The sequence below is a fragment of the Neophocaena asiaeorientalis genome, unplaced genomic scaffold, assembly GCF_003031525.2.
Source record: "Neophocaena asiaeorientalis asiaeorientalis breed wild unplaced genomic scaffold, Neophocaena_asiaeorientalis_V1.1 scaffold1019, whole genome shotgun sequence".
Lineage (NCBI taxonomy): Eukaryota > Metazoa > Chordata > Mammalia > Artiodactyla > Phocoenidae > Neophocaena > Neophocaena asiaeorientalis.
In genome coordinates this window covers 52,600-69,950 of record NW_020173382.1, presented here as the reverse complement: position 1 = coordinate 69,950, position 17,351 = coordinate 52,600, and the positions used below count along the sequence as shown (strand labels likewise).

The 17,351-nt window shown below is 42.4% G+C and overlaps 1 protein-coding gene and 1 pseudogene across 2 annotated transcripts in view; one reads left to right on the top strand and one right to left on the bottom strand.

Annotated features, from left to right (window-relative positions):
• MOSPD1 (motile sperm domain containing 1) overlaps positions 1 to 4,150 on the bottom strand; it is a 21,754-nt gene extending 17,604 nt beyond the window's left edge. For both annotated transcript variants that reach the window (XM_024746582.1, XM_024746583.1), the window contains exon 1: positions 4,013 to 4,150. The gene's annotated coding sequence lies outside the window, so the exon portion shown is untranslated. The remainder of the gene's footprint in view (positions 1 to 4,012) is intronic.
• Positions 4,151 to 9,802: 5,652 nt separating this feature from the next.
• LOC112400695 (transcription factor A, mitochondrial pseudogene) lies at positions 9,803 to 11,777 on the top strand (annotated as a pseudogene).
• The last annotated feature ends 5,574 nt before the right edge of the window (positions 11,778 to 17,351 follow it).

Here is a 17,351-nt window from a genome sequence, read left to right as displayed (position 1 = left end):
TTTTAATTTTTAAAATTAAAAAATTAAGGGGTTTTTTTTTTTTTTTTTTTTTTTTTTTTTTTTTTAGGAGTGTACCTTTTAAGGTTTAAAAGAAATAAGGATGGGGCATTCCCTGGCAGTCCAGTGGTTAGGACTCTGAGCTTCTACAGCAGGGGACATGGGTTTAATACCTGGTTGGGGACTAAGATCCCGCATGCCACGCAGCGTGACCAATAAAGAAAGAAATAAAGAAATAAAAGAAATAAGGATGCTCTCCAATAATGCCTTTTTTAAAACATTTCTTTCAAACTAGTTCTTTCCAACCCTTGTTTTATTCTATCCCAATGTCTTCAGTTATTTCATGATGTATGTGCAATTCTCAAAATCTATATTAACTCATTATATGAAATACATATGTTGCTACATAGAGCACTCTCAGAAGTTATAGAATCACAAATTATTTCAACAAACATTTACTGAGCACTTATTATATACCAGGCACTGTGCTAAAGAATATGAAGAAAAGATGAAATCATGGTCTCAGCCCTCCAAAATGAGTCTAGCAGGAAAAACGGATATACATAGTAATTAGGATAAGATGTGACAAGTGTTAAAATGCTGATAGATACAAAACGCTCTGGGAGCATAAAGAAAGTGACAGTCTGCCTTAAATAGGGCTTTGCAGTAGGAGTGGAGGGAGACGGGGGTGAATTCCAAGGAAGAGTATGTGTGGAGGCATGAAAGGGACTCTTAAAATGAGCTTTGGCATTGCTTACGGTTAAAAAATAGCACGTATGGGGAGCGGCAAGAGAGAAGGCTGGAAAGGTAAGCTGGAGGCAGATGGTGAAAATCTTGTAAGCCAAGTTTGAGAGTGTTTCTCAAAATGTCGTACCAGACTAGCAGCAGCAGCTTCACCTGGAAACTTGCTAGAAATGCAGATTCTTGGGTTCCCCCCAGACCTACTGAATCAGAAATTCTGGGGTTGGGGCCCAGCCATCTGTGTTTTAATAAGCCCTGCAAATGATTCTGATGCATGCCATGCTTTGAGAAGCACTGCTGCAGGCCAAGGGAAACCTCAGAAGGATTTGAAGCAGGGAATTGACTGGATATGATCTGAAGTAGGAAACTGGTTGCCATTGACTAGTCAAGCAAAGGGCCTGACCCCCAAAGTGGTTACAGTAAAAAATAAATAAATATTGAATGAATGTGGCATGGAGAGATGAGGGCCTACACTAAGGCAGGAGGAATGGAGAGGAAACAGATTTCAGAGATGTTTTTCAGGTGGCTCAAGTTCAATCAGGTGACTAGGGTATATCCATACAAATGTATAACCAAAATGGTTTTTATATAAAAGCAAGCTATAATTTTGTCAACTGTATCAGCTACTAAGTGTTTTAAGAAGTGGTCCACACAGACCCTAGAAAAAAGGGGAGGTCAAGAGCAATTTCTATGTGTTCCCACAGTGTCAAGACCAAAGGGTGCCCTGGCTTGTACATGAATCTCTGGTCTGCTTGGCAGTTCTACGTCTCCCTTTATTAATAAACTGCTATTCATATTAACATAGAAATCTCTTGTGAGTTTGGTTAGTATGGATCAATCCCTGAGGCTGACTGATAGTTTCTACATGTGCTGGCAAAATGTAATTTTGAACCCTGAAAAGCTGAAAACCAGATACTGGTTCTGGTGATCTAATCAAGGTACTGCCAAGGTGAGACCCTGCTAGAGCTGTCTTTTTATTCAAATTTCATCACTGATCACATAGCCCACTTAATTCAGGAAGAAGCTGGAATGAGTGAAAGAATCAGACTTTGTACTATGCCCTGAAGACCAAGAAAGTCAGATGGAACTGTTATTTATAATGTTTAGCGGAGGCAATCTTCAATTCCCTGATAGAGAGGAGAGACAGGTACAGGTCAACCTATACGGTTAATTTACCTAATAAGAATTTTGCAGGATGCAGTTCCTATTTCTATTAGGATTCTGGGTACTTCTTGTTACTTGCTGCATGTTCCTTTTAGTTGATACCAACATCTTGCCTTATTTGACCAGCTTATTTTATCCAAGAATAGTGCCCAATCAAAAACTGCACCACTTTATGGAATCTGAGAGCTATTAGGGGCTCTGGAGATTAAAACAAAACTTTCATATTACACATGAGGAAATGGAGGGCCTCAAAGAGTAAATCACTTAATCTATTTATTGTAGGGCAAGATTCTCCAGAATGCTACAAGGTGGCCAAACAAGATTCAGAACACTAATAATCTAAGTTTCAGGCAAGATTTTAAATTATTTTCCGTCTTAAACTTTTTAAAATCAGAAAAAGAATAACAAATTACTTCATCGGGCTATTAGAGGAATGGGAAGCTCTTCTTGCAGTTTCTTGTTTTCTGCTTTTCAGAAATTGGACTTATATGTAAAAGGTCCATGAGAAAAAAAATTGAAAATAAAAAATTTAGGAAGAAAATGTGCATGAACGATTTAAGGGGAGAAACATGCATTATGTTATAAACGTTGTTCTATTTTCTATCTTTGCCTATAACATGGTAACTCTGTACTGAATATTGTCCATTGCATTTAATTATATTCTATAAATAAAGGAAATCCAAATAAAGGGAATTCCAAATTTTCAAATATCCTGGTATTTGAGTAAACCTCTTATTTTGAGAGTTCTAGAAATGCTTCAGAATCTAGTTTAATCTCGAATCCTGTTTGGATATGTAGACGTGAACAACTTGAAAGGCACATTTGGCCCCGTTTCCTGTTTTCCAAACTTCCCACTGCTTTATAACCAAATATACGTGCAATCTAAAAGTTGGTGTACACTCCCTATTTAATATCCTGTATATGATATTTTCTCGGCAGAGATTTCCCAGCACTTACAGGAAACAAGTGGACAAGATTTTCACCATCAAGAATATATTAAATCCCATGTGCGCCCTGCCTGAAGAAGTAGATTTTCCCCTTTTTGTCTGGAATTCACATTAAGAACACAATGCATTCCAAAAGTACAGGACTGCTTTTTAGGCAAGATCCAAAGTTTCAGGTTTCCGTCCTCTTAGTTCCCTCAAAGGTAAAAAAAAAAATCCGGGACCTTTTTCACTTAACATTTTCCCTCTCGCTCCCCGAAGTGAGGTCTTTTCGAGTCTACTGGGGCAGAAATGCTACTTCAATCCGGAGAGGACAGATGTCAGTTACTTTACCCAGAGGGGACACCACAGAGCACTGACGAAGGGCTGGAAGGCTGAGGAGGGAGTATCAAACGATCCATCCTAGGACTTCAGCTCCACCAGGCTGGGGCCCAGCCTTTCCAGCCCTCGTCCCCACACCGGCCGGCTCCATGTGAAACCGGTCATGTGAGCCTGTTTACAGCCCAGCAGCTGGTGCAACCATCAGGATCCGTACGGAGGTCCAGGAAGGGGGAAGACACAGGCCACGTACCCCTTACATCCCCCGCCAATCATTTCAAGAAGGCGTTTGCTCTCACTCCCAGCCTCTCCAACCCGCTTTCATTGCCCTCCAGCCATCCCGGGACGCCTCGCTCCAGCCCCGCCGATTTCCTTCCAATCGCTCGCCGCGGGGACCGGCTGGACTGGAGGAAGGACGAGGACAGTGTCATCCCGAACAGGGAGTCGACCTCCCTCCCCCAGCCCTCCTCGAAACATCCGCCAAAGAGTTGTCCCTGGAGTCGCATCCCCGGGGCAACCGAACTCTGTCGGGCAGGCACCGGGAGGATCCAAAGCCAGCTGCCTCCGCCCTGGCAAAAGCGAAACACACACGCGCCAGCCCCATCCGGGGGCGGAGATCCGCGGGCGGCGGGGCAACTGACAGTCAGAGATGGGGCAGAAAGGACTCCATCTGCCTTCCCCCCACCTCCCACCCGCGTCCCGGCGCCACGGAGCCCGGCTGTCAGTCACAGAGCCAAGCTCGGGGTTTAGGTACAGCTCATTCTTTCCGCGGGGTCTCTTGGCAACGCAACTTCCACGTCTTCCCGAAGTCGGAGGAAGTGGGTGACGGGACGGTGGGGGACTCTCACCTCGGCAACACCGGTTCCTCGGAAAGCAGCTGCGACTGCTCCCTCCAGTCCTTTGTCAGCATCTCTAGGCTGCACTGCCTGCTGGGATACCGGAGGACTCAAATGCCACCTCTCTCCGCCCTGGAGGATGAGCTGCGGTTGCGGGGTGGGTGGGAAGAGGGAGAAGAGGTGGAGTCGGAGGCGGGGCCGGATCCGGGGGCGGGGCTTCCTTACTGCCACCTGGCCTCTGGATTTCTCCCTGCTGTCTCTGACCTGCCCCTCCTCTCCCTTCCTGCCGCCCCTTGAAGAGAGAGGGGACTCTTACAGAGGGCCATCTCTCATTGCACTTGTTAGGCAGTGACCCTTCCCTCCTCCCTCGTCCTATTCCCCTATACACACACACACACACACACACACACACACACACACACACAGAATGAGGACAGTGGCTAGTTGATTCTGCCTCTGAGATGTCTTATTAACCCCCTCTTTCTCCACGCCATCCTCAGTGCTACAGGCTCTGTTTAGGCCCCATGATTTTTTGCTTGGACTTTTGCAGTAGCCTCCTGATTGGACTCTCTCCTTCTACTCTTGTCTTTGTCTATACCATCTCCCAGACAGCAATCAGAGAGATTTAAGATGTATACGTGACAAGTTACTCTTCTGCTTAAAACCTTTCACTGTCTCAGCAGTATCTACAACCCCTTAGCATTTTATATGAGGTCCTCTGCAACCCTTTTCTGATAACCCAACACCTGAGCCCATCAACTGGCCATCCATGGAAGACAGTGGGGCCTGGGACAACTCAACCAGCGCTGGCTGCCCAAAATACTCCCCCTTGAGAGGAGGCCACACTGTCAGTAATGCTCATAGGCCCCTTGAGTGCCATTAAAGAGAATTTTCAGAATTAAATTTTAATCATGTCCATTAAGGAGAGTAAGGTACAGCCACTCCAGGTCCCCTCCCCACAAGTATAAGGCCCAAAGAATTTCCCCCAGTTGTCCCACCTGAGCAATGGGCTGCCAGTAGATCTCCCATGGGCTCAGGCTTCGGATGCCTTTGCTCACAGATTCCCACAGTTTATGATGCCCTTCTGTCTTTCAAGGCCCAGTAGAAATGTCACTTCCTCCGGTAAACCCTCCAGGATCGTCCATGAGAACCATTCACTCCTGCACCACCATCACAGAATGTTACTTTTTCTGCTTTGCAATTCTTCCTGACTTAGGTAATCACTAGTCATGTATATGTCTTCCTTTCTCTCCTGCCTAGGCTAAGAATTTCTCAAAACCCATCCATAGCTAGCAGCAGAATGCCTGATCCAGAAGAGACATACAATTGGATGAAATGAACGAAATCCTTCAACTTCACTGCATCTGAAGCCCTAAGGAGGCCCAGAAAGAATCCTAGGCAAAACCTCATATAATCACCACCTTCCCTTCACTAGGACATCTCCATCTTGACCCAGCCACGTGAAACACAAAGTCGTTAGTCAGCAGAGCATTGCAAAAGGACCAAAGCTTGTACTTCCCTTGCAAGTCAGACTGGTTTGTGGTACGATATGTGGTCGTGGAAGATATTACTGGTATAGTTCACATGACAATCCAGTGTAGAAAGATTTCACGGTGCCATAGAAAATAACTGAGTTTCCAAATGCAGTTGTTATCTCCTGCTTTTGGGAAGCTTCAGACTTCTATTTGCTTCAGGCTGCCCTTGGGCTCCATCCACATCCCTTCAGACCTTGTAAACTGTGTTATAAGGTATCCTTTTACAAAAGTAGGCATCTTGCTTTGTGTTCTTCTCGCACAATTTAATGCATATTGTTTGCTCTCCGATTACATTACAAGATACACTCTGGCGCAGTTTCCTCATCCATAAAATGGAGACAAGAATCCTTGTCCTACCCAGTTTACTGGGCTGTTAGGAGGTTCTGATGTAGTAATATTTATAGTATAGGTGAAAATGTAACTGTAGGACGCTTTTCCAGTGTAAGGTCTGTTTTATTATTACGTTTTTAAAACCTTTACACTCTACCACTTAGGTATGTGTGTTTGAGATTCCACATTAGAAATCAAAGCCTTTATTGTGAATCCCTGGGGATAATGCTTTAAATCATGGTTTCCCAAATTTGCCTGAAGAATTACCTGTAACTGTTGACTTAAAGAAAGACACACAATATAAGAGGTGTGAGTTTAAGTTTTATTTGGGGTCTTGCTGAGGACTATAGCCCAGGAGGCAGCCATTCAGCTAGCTCTGAGGAAACTGCTCCAAAGAGGTAGGGGAGAAGCCAGTTTATCCACTTTCGGCTAGGAAATATGCACAGTCAAGCATACATTCTTGGTAAAAGATTATTGCTATTCACAAAGAACAGATACCTCAAGTCAATGATTTTAACTGTGCTTTCCTATGTATTAGAAGATGCAAGAATCTGGGGTCATTGAAATTCTTCCTGAGATATGCATCTAACTATGCATGGGGCCTTGTCCAAAGCACAGAGTGCCTCCTCCTGTTTTTCATCCTGAATTCCACTCAGAGTACACTGTCCATCAGCAAATGCAGTGGGTTACAACTTAACCCTTGTAGAACTGGGTGGTGAGCAACGCTCTTTGTTCTCCTTTGTTCACAGAGCCCTTGTTAAAAACAGATTTCCATGATGTCCACAAAAGAAAGCCACAAATTCAGAACTATTCTGATATTCAGAGCTTGGACAATTTTCTGATCCCCTTTGCTATGCGCTTCAGGAAGTATCTTTTCTTCTAGTTCAGACCTCGCTGGGGCTTCAGCACATGTATGTCTGATTTGTGAGCCCAGCTGCATTAGCCTCTTCATTTTACAAAGCCTGCAACTTCATGAAGGTGTAGAAAACGAGCAGAGAATTTTAAGGAGAGTTGCCCATTTTCAGAGAATAAATAGTCCCTGCTTTCATATATTATTTGTACCTAAAAAAAAACCAACAGATTTCCAGAACCTACCCAGACTTATTGAATAAAAATTTCCAGGTAAGATTCTGCTCCAACAATTCTAAAGTGTGGGCTTTTCTACACCATTGACCAACTGTCTGACACAGGCTGGGTGTCCTATAATTCAACTCCACTCTGGCACTGTCTACCCACAATTCAACTCCACTCTGACACTATCTACCTGGAGATAGTGTCATATCCCACAGGTTAAGGGCTCAGTCCCACAAGACTGCCCTCCACTTCAGATATCAATCACAAGTCCAGGTTATCACCTGTACTTCTGACCAATTGGCTGTAAATCAGGGGTCCCCATGACCCCCTCCTTTGGATTCAATCAATTTGCTAGAGCAGCTCACAGAACACAGGACACCAGTTTCCTCACTAGATTACTGATTTATTACAAAGGATATTAAAGAATATGAACCAATGGCCAGATGAGGAGATACATAGGGCGAGGTCTTGAACAAAAGAGCTTCTGTCCTTGTGGAGTTTGGGGCCCGGCATGGTGGCACACGGAAGCATTCTGGTTCACCAACCTGAGGGCCCTCCAAACCCTGTCCTTTTGGGTCTTTATAGAGGCTTCATTACATAGGCATGATTGACTAAATTATTGGCCACTGGTGACTGATTCAACCTCCAGCCCCTCTCCCCTCTGGAGGTCCCCATCCTTAGGGGTTTTCCAGTAGTCACTGCATTAACATAAACTCAGATGCGGTTGAAAGGGGTTTGTTATGAATATCCAGACACCTTTATTGCTCTCATCACTTTGGATATTTCAAGAGTTTTAGGAGCTCTGTGCCAGAAATGGGGAAGAAAACCAAATATATATTTCTTATTAAAAATCACAATATCACACCAGGAGAAAAACAAGATCAACAGTATAATTAGGAATGACACCAGGTGATTGTAATCCTCAGAGAAACCTGGGAGACACTGCTCTTACCAGTTATTCACAGGTCAGAATGAATTCATTTAGGATTCTTTCTGGGAAAGGCCTCTCAGATAAGGAGAAATCAAAACTGGAACAGATCCTGAGAGGAGGCTCCAGAAGGGCAGAAAAACTTCAGTTTGCGTCACAATTGTGCCCACAACTAGTAAAGCAAAACCTTCCCCTGGGTTTCCTTGTCCTTGCTCCAGGAGCCCAGAAACTGGCTTGAGGCTCTGTGGCTGGCAGCTAAGCTGATTTCCCAGTGGAAGCCAAAAACAGGAGCCGTTACTGTCTCCATCCAGTTGGTGATTTTCCAGGACTTTCTCAGTGCTCTGTGACCAAAACTCCCTTTAGACCGCTCTCCTCAGTGCTCCCCCATCTTCCCAAGCAGACCTCTTTCCCAGCAGTTAAACACGGTATTGTCACTGCTTTCCTGTTTGTCTCTCCGGTGGTGAGAGCTGGACTGGGTCTTAAACACCTTCGCACCCCCTGGGGTGTGGCACTGTGCCTGTTGTATTGTCGGTGCTTCTGTTGTGCCGACCTATGAAATTGTTTAACGTCTGCTTCACCTGCTTGACTGGGAGCTCACCGAGGGGAGCCACAGTTCAACTCCGTACCCTCATGTCCTAGCCTGGAGACGTGCACAGGGTCATGGGTCAGCAAATGTTTGTTGAAGACCAAATGGTCTCCCTTTTGGTAGCGCCTACGTTAGCTACTTCAGGAGAGATGCAGGCTGCTAGGCACTGGCACTGGTAGTCTTGAGACTAGGATTCAGGGAGAGCCTATTGCTCATAGCCTTGATGTACGTGTGCTCCTTTCGACCTGAGCTGAGTTCGAGAAGGGCCTTCTGAAAAGAGTGGGGAATATGGCCTAGTTCTCCCAATACCTTGAGGCAAGCGCTGGGACTGGAAGGTGCGGCTAAAACAGGATTGAATACCAACAAGGTTTCGGCTGCATTCTCATCTTCTGACCATCCAGACACGTGGCAAATCCAGGCACACAAAGGCATTAAAGGCCATACCGTTCACCCTAGATTGTTCAGCCATGTTCAGCTATATTGCATTGCTATGCCATTTTGGAAATCTTTGCCCAGAGCTCCTCTCCTGTTCTTGCCATAGCTCATTTTGGAAAAAATTAAGCAATAAAAATCACAATTGCAGGCATTTGGTAGCAGGGTAGAAAGAGAATTTTAACTGCCTAGAGTACTTTTTGCAAAAGTAGGGACTGACTTCGTTGTCCCACTAACTAGCTGTATGAACTCAGGCCAATCCTTTCTTCATCCTGGGCCTCAAAACTCGCCCATTTGTACAATAAGGTGGCTGGACTAAAATGAGTCTGCGGCAGGCCTGGCCAGAAATCTTTGTTCAACGTCCAGGAAATAGATTTTTCTCCTGCCCTGATTCCCCACCCAAATTTATAGAATCAACCACAGAAAAACTGTTCTGTATTTCTCCTCCCCTCCACCCCACAACCCACATTATAAAAATAAAAGTTACTAAATTACTGATTACTCAAGACCATTTATTGAATTACCTACTAGATGTCAATACTACGTACGAATGATTTTGTTTTATTCTTTAAATAGTAAGAGCATTTTCCACGCTCCAGGAGCTTGAGATGGTCTCAGTGACACCAAGAGAAACCTACGACTTAGTGAGCCTGTGGGCAGAGCTAAGGATGGTTTGTACCTTCTGTTGTGGCAACCAGGCTACCTGTACTCTTTGCATCTGTTGGGTTACAACAGTTGCACAAGACTCTCTATTCACTATGCCAGAAAAAATTGACCAAGATAAGGAGATGGTCTTAGGCATAGTATTAAGGGGAAAGAGGTACAAGTCAGGAATTCCTTTTGAAAATAGAAGGCAGCTGTGGAATGAGACATGTGATGCTGAGTGCTTTACGAGAAGAAGCATGGAGTCATGAGCTATGGAAACTGGGGTAAGTTGCTTAACTTCTCTGAGGTCAGATGCATCAGCTATGAAGCCTTCTTTCAGATGATAGCCTGGATAGAGGAAATAATGCATGTTTGTAAAGAGCCTAGAACGTAGAAGGAAGGCACTCAGTACATGTTAGTTATTACTATGAAGAATCTGAGACCCAATAAAGAAAGAAAAGCCATGAGCCACTGAGACCGGTCAACTTTGTTATACAAATTCAAGGGGAGTCCATACTAATGATGGTGTAGCCCAGATACTGGCTTGGGGCATCCCCAATTCCAGCCCATGTCTCTGCACTCTTCAGAGGATTTCCGTGCTTTTACATCCTCATACTTCAATGCCTCCATGCTCTCGGACACTTGTGCCTGCCATTTTGGCTGTCCTGTGTCCAACCCAGAGAGCCTTTGCCATTTCCTACAAGAAATCCAGATACTCAGCATTTTCTAAATTTGGTAACTTGACTGAAAATACTCATGGTTGTCAGGGAGCTCCTACATCGTGTCCTGGGGAGCTGACTGCTTTCTTGTCTACACCCTTTCACTCTGTTCCATCCCAAAGCCTGTACTCCCCGTGACCCAACCCTTAATGCTTAGCTCCTTGACTTGTCTCATAAATGGTAGAGTGATCTGGGATTTTCTACCTAGTAATCTGGTGGGTGCTCAATGAAAATGTATTTATATTTAAAGCTTAAAACTGCACTAAAACTTTTGGGCCACCCTGTTGGGGGAACATGCCAAAGGGCGGCACTAAAATTTCATTAAGCATCCAAGATGTATAACTTGTCACACTCACCTACTTATCGACTCACTTCATGGGCAAACTTGGAAGGCAGACTGAACTAACACTGAAAACAATGTTAAGGTAAGCACGCACACCACAGCACATCTGAGAACATGTCATCATAGAAGCGCGGATGATTTCAATGACTGGGAGGGATAAGCCATGGCAGGGAGATCCTGCAGTAACACATACTTAAGATGTAGCTTGTATATAATTATACTTCACAACAGCCCATGTGATTTTGTACTTCAAAGTGACCAACCCTATAATCCAGTTTTAAGTATTTTCCAAACGTCCACTGCAGAAGACAGGTGTACCGTACTGCAGCGCAGTGGCTTAAGAGCATGGATAAAAAGCATTCCGATGCGGGTTAAAACCTCATCTTTGAGTGGCGGGCATGACAGCAAATTCGGGAGGGTTGCTCGAGGGTTCAAGTCGTCATTGCTGGGGTTGTTCTATTGCGCCAGTGGGGCGTGCTGAGTGCTCTGGGAAAGCCAGGAGCGGACCTCTGCGAGGGCTGTGGCCGTCGACTGCGCTCTCCCTTCAGTTTTGCGAATGTACCAAGTTGCTTTTCAGCCAACATGAGTGGTTATCCAAAGAAGCCTATGACTTCATACATTCGATTTTCTAAGGAACAGCTACCCATATTTAAAGCTCAGAACCCAGATGCGAAAAATTCAGAACTAATTTTAAAAATTGCCGAGCTACGGAGGGAACATCCTGATTTAGAGGAAAAGATATACAAAGATGTTTACAGGGCAGAATGGCAGGCATACAAAGAAGAGATAAACAGAATTCAAGAACAACTGCCTCCGAGTCAAATGGTATCTTTGGAAAAAGAAATCACGCAGAAGCGTTTAAAAAAGAAAGCGTTAATAAAAAAGAGAGAGTTAACAATGCTTGGAAAACCGAAAAGACCTCGCTCAACTTATAACATTTTTACAGCTGAACGCCTTCAGGAAGCTAAGGATGGTACATCACAAGTAAAGCTGAAAACTGTAAGTGAAAACTGGAAAAATCTCTCTAGTTCTCAAAAGCAAGTATACACCCAGCTTGCTAAAGATGAAAAAGTTCGTTATTGTAACGAAATGAAATCTTAAGAACAAGTTGTTGAAGTTGGAAGAGATGATCTTATACGTTGCTCAATGAAATACCCAGCAAAAAATGACCCTGAGAAGTATTAAAATAGAAGACTGAGTTACGTTTGTAATGGGTAGACACAAGAAACCAATTAGGTCTCAATACCCAAAGCTGTTGTAAAATTAGAATGGATAAAGTTGGTAAACGTTTATAATTAATTCCTTTTCTGTAGCCCATGGACTTCTGCCAGCCAATTCAATACATTTTGTATTGGTGTCTTGCTTTGGAAAACCCAAACTGATAAGAGTTCATGCGGAATTTATTTTGTGTTTAGGAACTACTGAGCATCAAAATAATCCATGAAATGTAGCAGTGAATCACTTTACCTTTGATAGAGGTAAATCAGACTGTGAAGTTTTTTATACTCTATGACTATGGAAAGAATATTCTTGTTTCCTTATATTGTGGAGCCAGGAGTTTCCTATTCAAAAGTGTCTCAAAGTTTGTAGAAGCCATAGTGTTCTATGATATAATTGTGCATTTTTAAAAGAGCATCCAGAACTCATGTTGGTAAATTACAAATCCTAGGTATAATTCATATTGTAGTCAGAGTTGATGGTTGTACATGCAAGGGATTTCTGGTGTCAGCTGCAGCTTTTGTAAAAGGGATAGAGAGATTTATAAACCTTTTCCCCATTATCTTTTTTCCTAAATCAAAAACTAAAAAATTATGTACCAAATCTATGGATATTGTTTTATATTGCATAGAATAAAAATTTAAGTGTTTCCTAATTATGTTTTAAGGTGAAACATTCATTTTACAGGTTTCTGGGGTTGTTTTTTTTGTTTGTTTTTTAAAGTAGGAGTTTGTATTCTGAATTATTTTTTCTCTTATGTGAGTATATTTATCTAGAAAGTAGAGAACTTATTTGGTATAAGTTTTAAAATGAGAGATCTAAAGAACATAAGTCTCCTAAGTCTCTAGACTTGGAACCTGTAGTTTTTAAACATTTTGCATAACATATAAAAGCCTATATAAGGGACAGCCAGCTCTGGCCTGTTGGCCAAATCCAGCCCACTGCCTGCTTTTCATGGCCTTGCGAGCTAAGAATTGTGTTTACAATTTTAAACGGTTAAAAAAAAGAATATTTCAAGACACATGAAAATTAATATGAAATTCAGTGTCCATAAGTAAAGTTTTATTGGAACACAGCCATACTCATTGTTTATGGCTGCTTTTGTACAACAGTGACAGAGTTGACTAGTTGCTACAGAGAGGCATAGCCTGCAAAGACTGACCCCTATACCGTGGAATGAGACGATCTTATTTGCTATGGCTCAGTAAAATAAACCTTAAGAATTTGCCAGTTAGCATATAAACCTTACCATCTTTTGGCAGCTGGTTATCCTCTTAGGAGAGTCAAGCAAAGTTTTCAAAATCCACACCAGCTTTTTGAGCAAAATATTCAACTGTCGTCATCAGTTCACAGGAATAGGATAACTCAAACTTTATATTTACTTTATATTATACAAAATATTATGCCAAAAAACTGTGTATTCTACATCTCCAGAAACAAATGAAGATTTTTGTAGTTTGTGGATAGAAAATAAATTAAAAGTCACAAAAAAAATGACTTGTTACATACCAAACTTGGCAAAGGTAGGGACTGTAGAGAAAAATATAGCTTAAGAGGAAGCCTAAGATTTAAATATATGAAGTTGAGTTTATTCAAACAACTTTCCTCTGTGGATAGGAATACAGGACAAAGTCTACCACTAGGTAAATAGGCACCATGAGGCTAGAGTATTTTGGGGAGGAAGGGTTAGGGAAGAAAAGGACGTGTGCTAGTGTCTATCACAGGCTTTTCTCAATTAGGTTTCCAGGAGAGAATTAAGCCCTAATTCCCTATGGCATCTAGAATGGTACTGATTTTGTATCATCCTCAGGAGAATGGAGAAAACAATCACTCAAATAATTTACTGTGTTCTGTGCTTCAGATGAGCCTAGGGAGCAGATAGGAGTCAGTGTTTGTAATGAATAGGATAGAATGGGTGAGGTAGAGAAATGAGTTATGTAAACACCCGCAGGACAAGTGTAGTATAAAACACATCTTTGCAATTACTTTCTGAGCTCTTTTAGCATTTAAGTACCTATATCACTTTGTACCAAACACATTCAAATCTTATCTTCCCGAACATACTGGGAAGTTCAGTGTCTGGTAAGTTCTTAAATATTTACATGTTAATATAGGGAGCAAAAGTATGAAACAGTGAAAGGAGCTAGAGCAAAACCATTTTATGATAATAGCATTTTATTTGTTTCTCTTTGTTTCTAAAAGAATGTCATTGTTAATACTTTAAATATTAAGATAATCTGATTTCACACCTTTCTTAATAAACTTCAGTACATGTTGAAGACTGGCATGCCATATATCAAATGCCATCCAGTTTAACAATATACACAAATATTCTATTGTTATAAAGAATAAGAGCTTACATCAATAACCAGTGGCCAGTCATATAAAGCCTTACTTTTTAGACTTTTCTTAAACTGACCCAACAAAGTAATTGCTGTAAGAGCTAAAGAGTAGTGCCAAGGGAAAGGATGCTGAGGAAATGAAAGCAGTGTTTATGCTGTCTGAGCAGTTGGTCATAAAGAGATGTTTATACTTTTGTTCATTAGAATACCAATATTAGATTTTTGGAGATAATTTTGTGGGGTTTTTTTTGCGGTACGCGGGCCTCTCACTGCTGTGGCTTCTGCCGTTGCGGAGCACAGGCTCCGGACGCGCAGGCTCAGCGGCCATGGCTCACGGGCCCAGCCTCTCCGCGGCATGTGGGATCTTCCCAGACCGGGGCACGAACCCGTGTCCCCTGCATCGGCAGGCGGACTCTCAACCACTGTGCCACCAGGGAAGCCCTTTTTGAAATAATTTGATGACAGGGGTCATTGTGTAATTATTTTACTTTCTGATGTTTAAGGGATATTATGTGCAAATTCAGCCTACTGTAGTCATGTAATTTTGCTATTGCTTTTGGCTAACTCCTTTTTTGGAAATGCCACTTTATTTTTACAGGGCATATGCTTTTTTAAATAGTTGGCTATGAATGTGTATATTTAAGTTTCTGAATTAAAATGATATTACTACAAATGGACAAAAAAAACACCTCATCTTTGACACTTACCAGCTGTATGTGACCCTGGGCAAGTTTGTCTCTTTTAGTTTCAGTTTTCTTACCTGTAAAATGGAGTGACTATATAAACGTTGAGGTTCTCAACATAGCTATACAAAATGCATTTTTAATGTTAACATTTGGAGTAAAATCAGAGTCTAGATATATATTTGGAATCAGTAACTTTACTAAATAAGTGAAATTCAACATTTAAAACACCCAAACTCCATGTTTAAGAAGCCAATTCTAGTTTAATCTGGTTATACACACCCAAACAAATTCCTAGTATTTGAAGCAAACCCCCCAAAATAAAACCATGTTTAACCAATAAAAACTGTTACAAATGATTGTGTCATCAAAATACACTTTGGGGCTTCCCTGGTGGCGCAGTGGTTGAGAGTCCGCCTGCCGATGCAGGGGACGCGGGTTCATGCCCCGGTCCGGGAAGATCCCACATGCCGCAGAGCGGCTGGGCCCGTGAGCCATGGCCACTGAGCCTGCGCGTCCGGAGCCTGTGCTCCGCATCGGGAGAGGCCACAACAATGAGAGGCCCACTTACCGCAAAAAAAAAAAAAAAAACCACTTTGAATGGCCAGTGGTACTTTTAAGCTGGGATACTGGAGCTTGCATAACTATATATTTTCAGCAGGGATAGAGCGCCCATGACTGCAAAGAACCAAGGAGTTTGGGGTCCAGTGGTAATCTTTGGTGGCAACATTAGCAAGCCTTTGAAAACAGGCAAGAAAAAACTGCTATGGCAATTTTCCCATCAGTAACTCAAACCACTTCCTTACCTTTAGTCATCTACCCGTGCTGCAGCCTTTTAGGTAAAATTGACCCCAATGGAAGTGACTAGCTGTAGTCATATTGCCTCAATACATCACAACAAACCAAGAGACCAGATTAAAACTGTAGAGGTAATTTAGGTAGGTAACAAACCCCTTTATTTTGTTTGGAGCAGTATCTTTAAATATTTAAACCAAGAACAATTCTGGCTCTTTTTGGTCCCATTGATAATAGTAATTATATAGTCTTTTTTTTTAAACTAAATTTGTGTTCTGTTTATAGCACTTGATAATGATTCTTTGTAACTGAATAGATGCTCTGGTAGAAGCCCCTACAATTTTAAATAACTTGAATGGGATGGTTAGAAACAGAAAAAGTTTATTTCAAAGCTGCAAGCATTTTCCATATCTTAAGAGGTATGGATTTGCAGACTTCTTTGAGGCAGACATTCTTTTGTTCTGAAAAAAACTACCTGAAATGTCCTTTAGTCTAACAAAATATAAGACCATCAGGTCCTATCCATCCCACTCCGTCCCATCCCTAGTATCCTCAGGACTTGATAACCTCATGGCCTTTTTTTTTTTTTTTTTTTCCAAAACTGAGTTGAATTCTGAAAGTCTAAGCCTGGTCCTCCCAGAGGCCAGCAGGACTAAATGTGGCTTAAGGGCTTACATTCAGAGGTGTTTTCTCAACTCTGAGCCCCTCTAGTCATATATTGCCCTATCTCCCATCTCCCAAGTATACTTTTCACCATAATACTGTTTCCTCTCCTATTACCCAAAGTTCCCCTCTTCTCTCAGCAACCAAACACTCCATCATGCCTTTTCTGGAATGGCTGCTACATAACTATCACACTCCTTTATATCCTCAATGCCTTTTCTGAGCATTTTTTTCCCACCTCCTTACCTTAATGGAAATCTGATTTTCCTCTCAGGACACCATTTCCTTTGCGGCCCTCTTGAATGGGCCTACTTCATCTCTCAACACCCTACATTCCGTAGTCTGGGAGGTAAGGTTGGTGTCCTCCACATTGGGGAATGCCTCTTTCAAGTCATTATTCCCTCCTTTGAGGTCCATACTGTTTGGGTGTGCTACCACTTCCCCATCTCAGTCCCTGTTATCAACTGAACTTATGGCCACTCTTCTGTATTCACTGGAGACTTTAGCAACTGGCTCTTCCTTTCTATCCCAAGCCCTGCTGACTTCATCCTGGGGGATTTCAGGGTCCACATGGCCAACCTACCCATTACCCTGGCCATTTTATTCCTTGACTTCCTTGTTTCAAATGACCCTCTCCTCCACTCAGCCACCCATTCCAACAGTTACACTTCAGATTACCCTTGTAATCAGCAGAAATTTAACCTAACTCAAAATTCTACTTTCTGATTACACCTCCCATTATGCCATTTCTCACTTAATGATTTCACTACAGCTGTTTTTTGTTGTTGTTTTTGTTCATTGAAGAGACATTTGGTGTCAACACTGATTCTGCTCCTCTCTCATGCTACCAGAACCCCACTTTCTTCCACTATCCACCTCTCAGGGAATGTGACTCTATTCACCAGTTTAGGGTAAATCCTGATTAACCTAAAAGGATGTTTTTCAAATTGTGGTCCCTGGAAGTCCCTTTCCAAGGTCCCGCAAGGTCAAAACCGTTTGCATCCTCCTCCTCAACAGCAGCAGCCTTTTTTTTTTTTTTTTTTTTTTTTTTTTTTGTG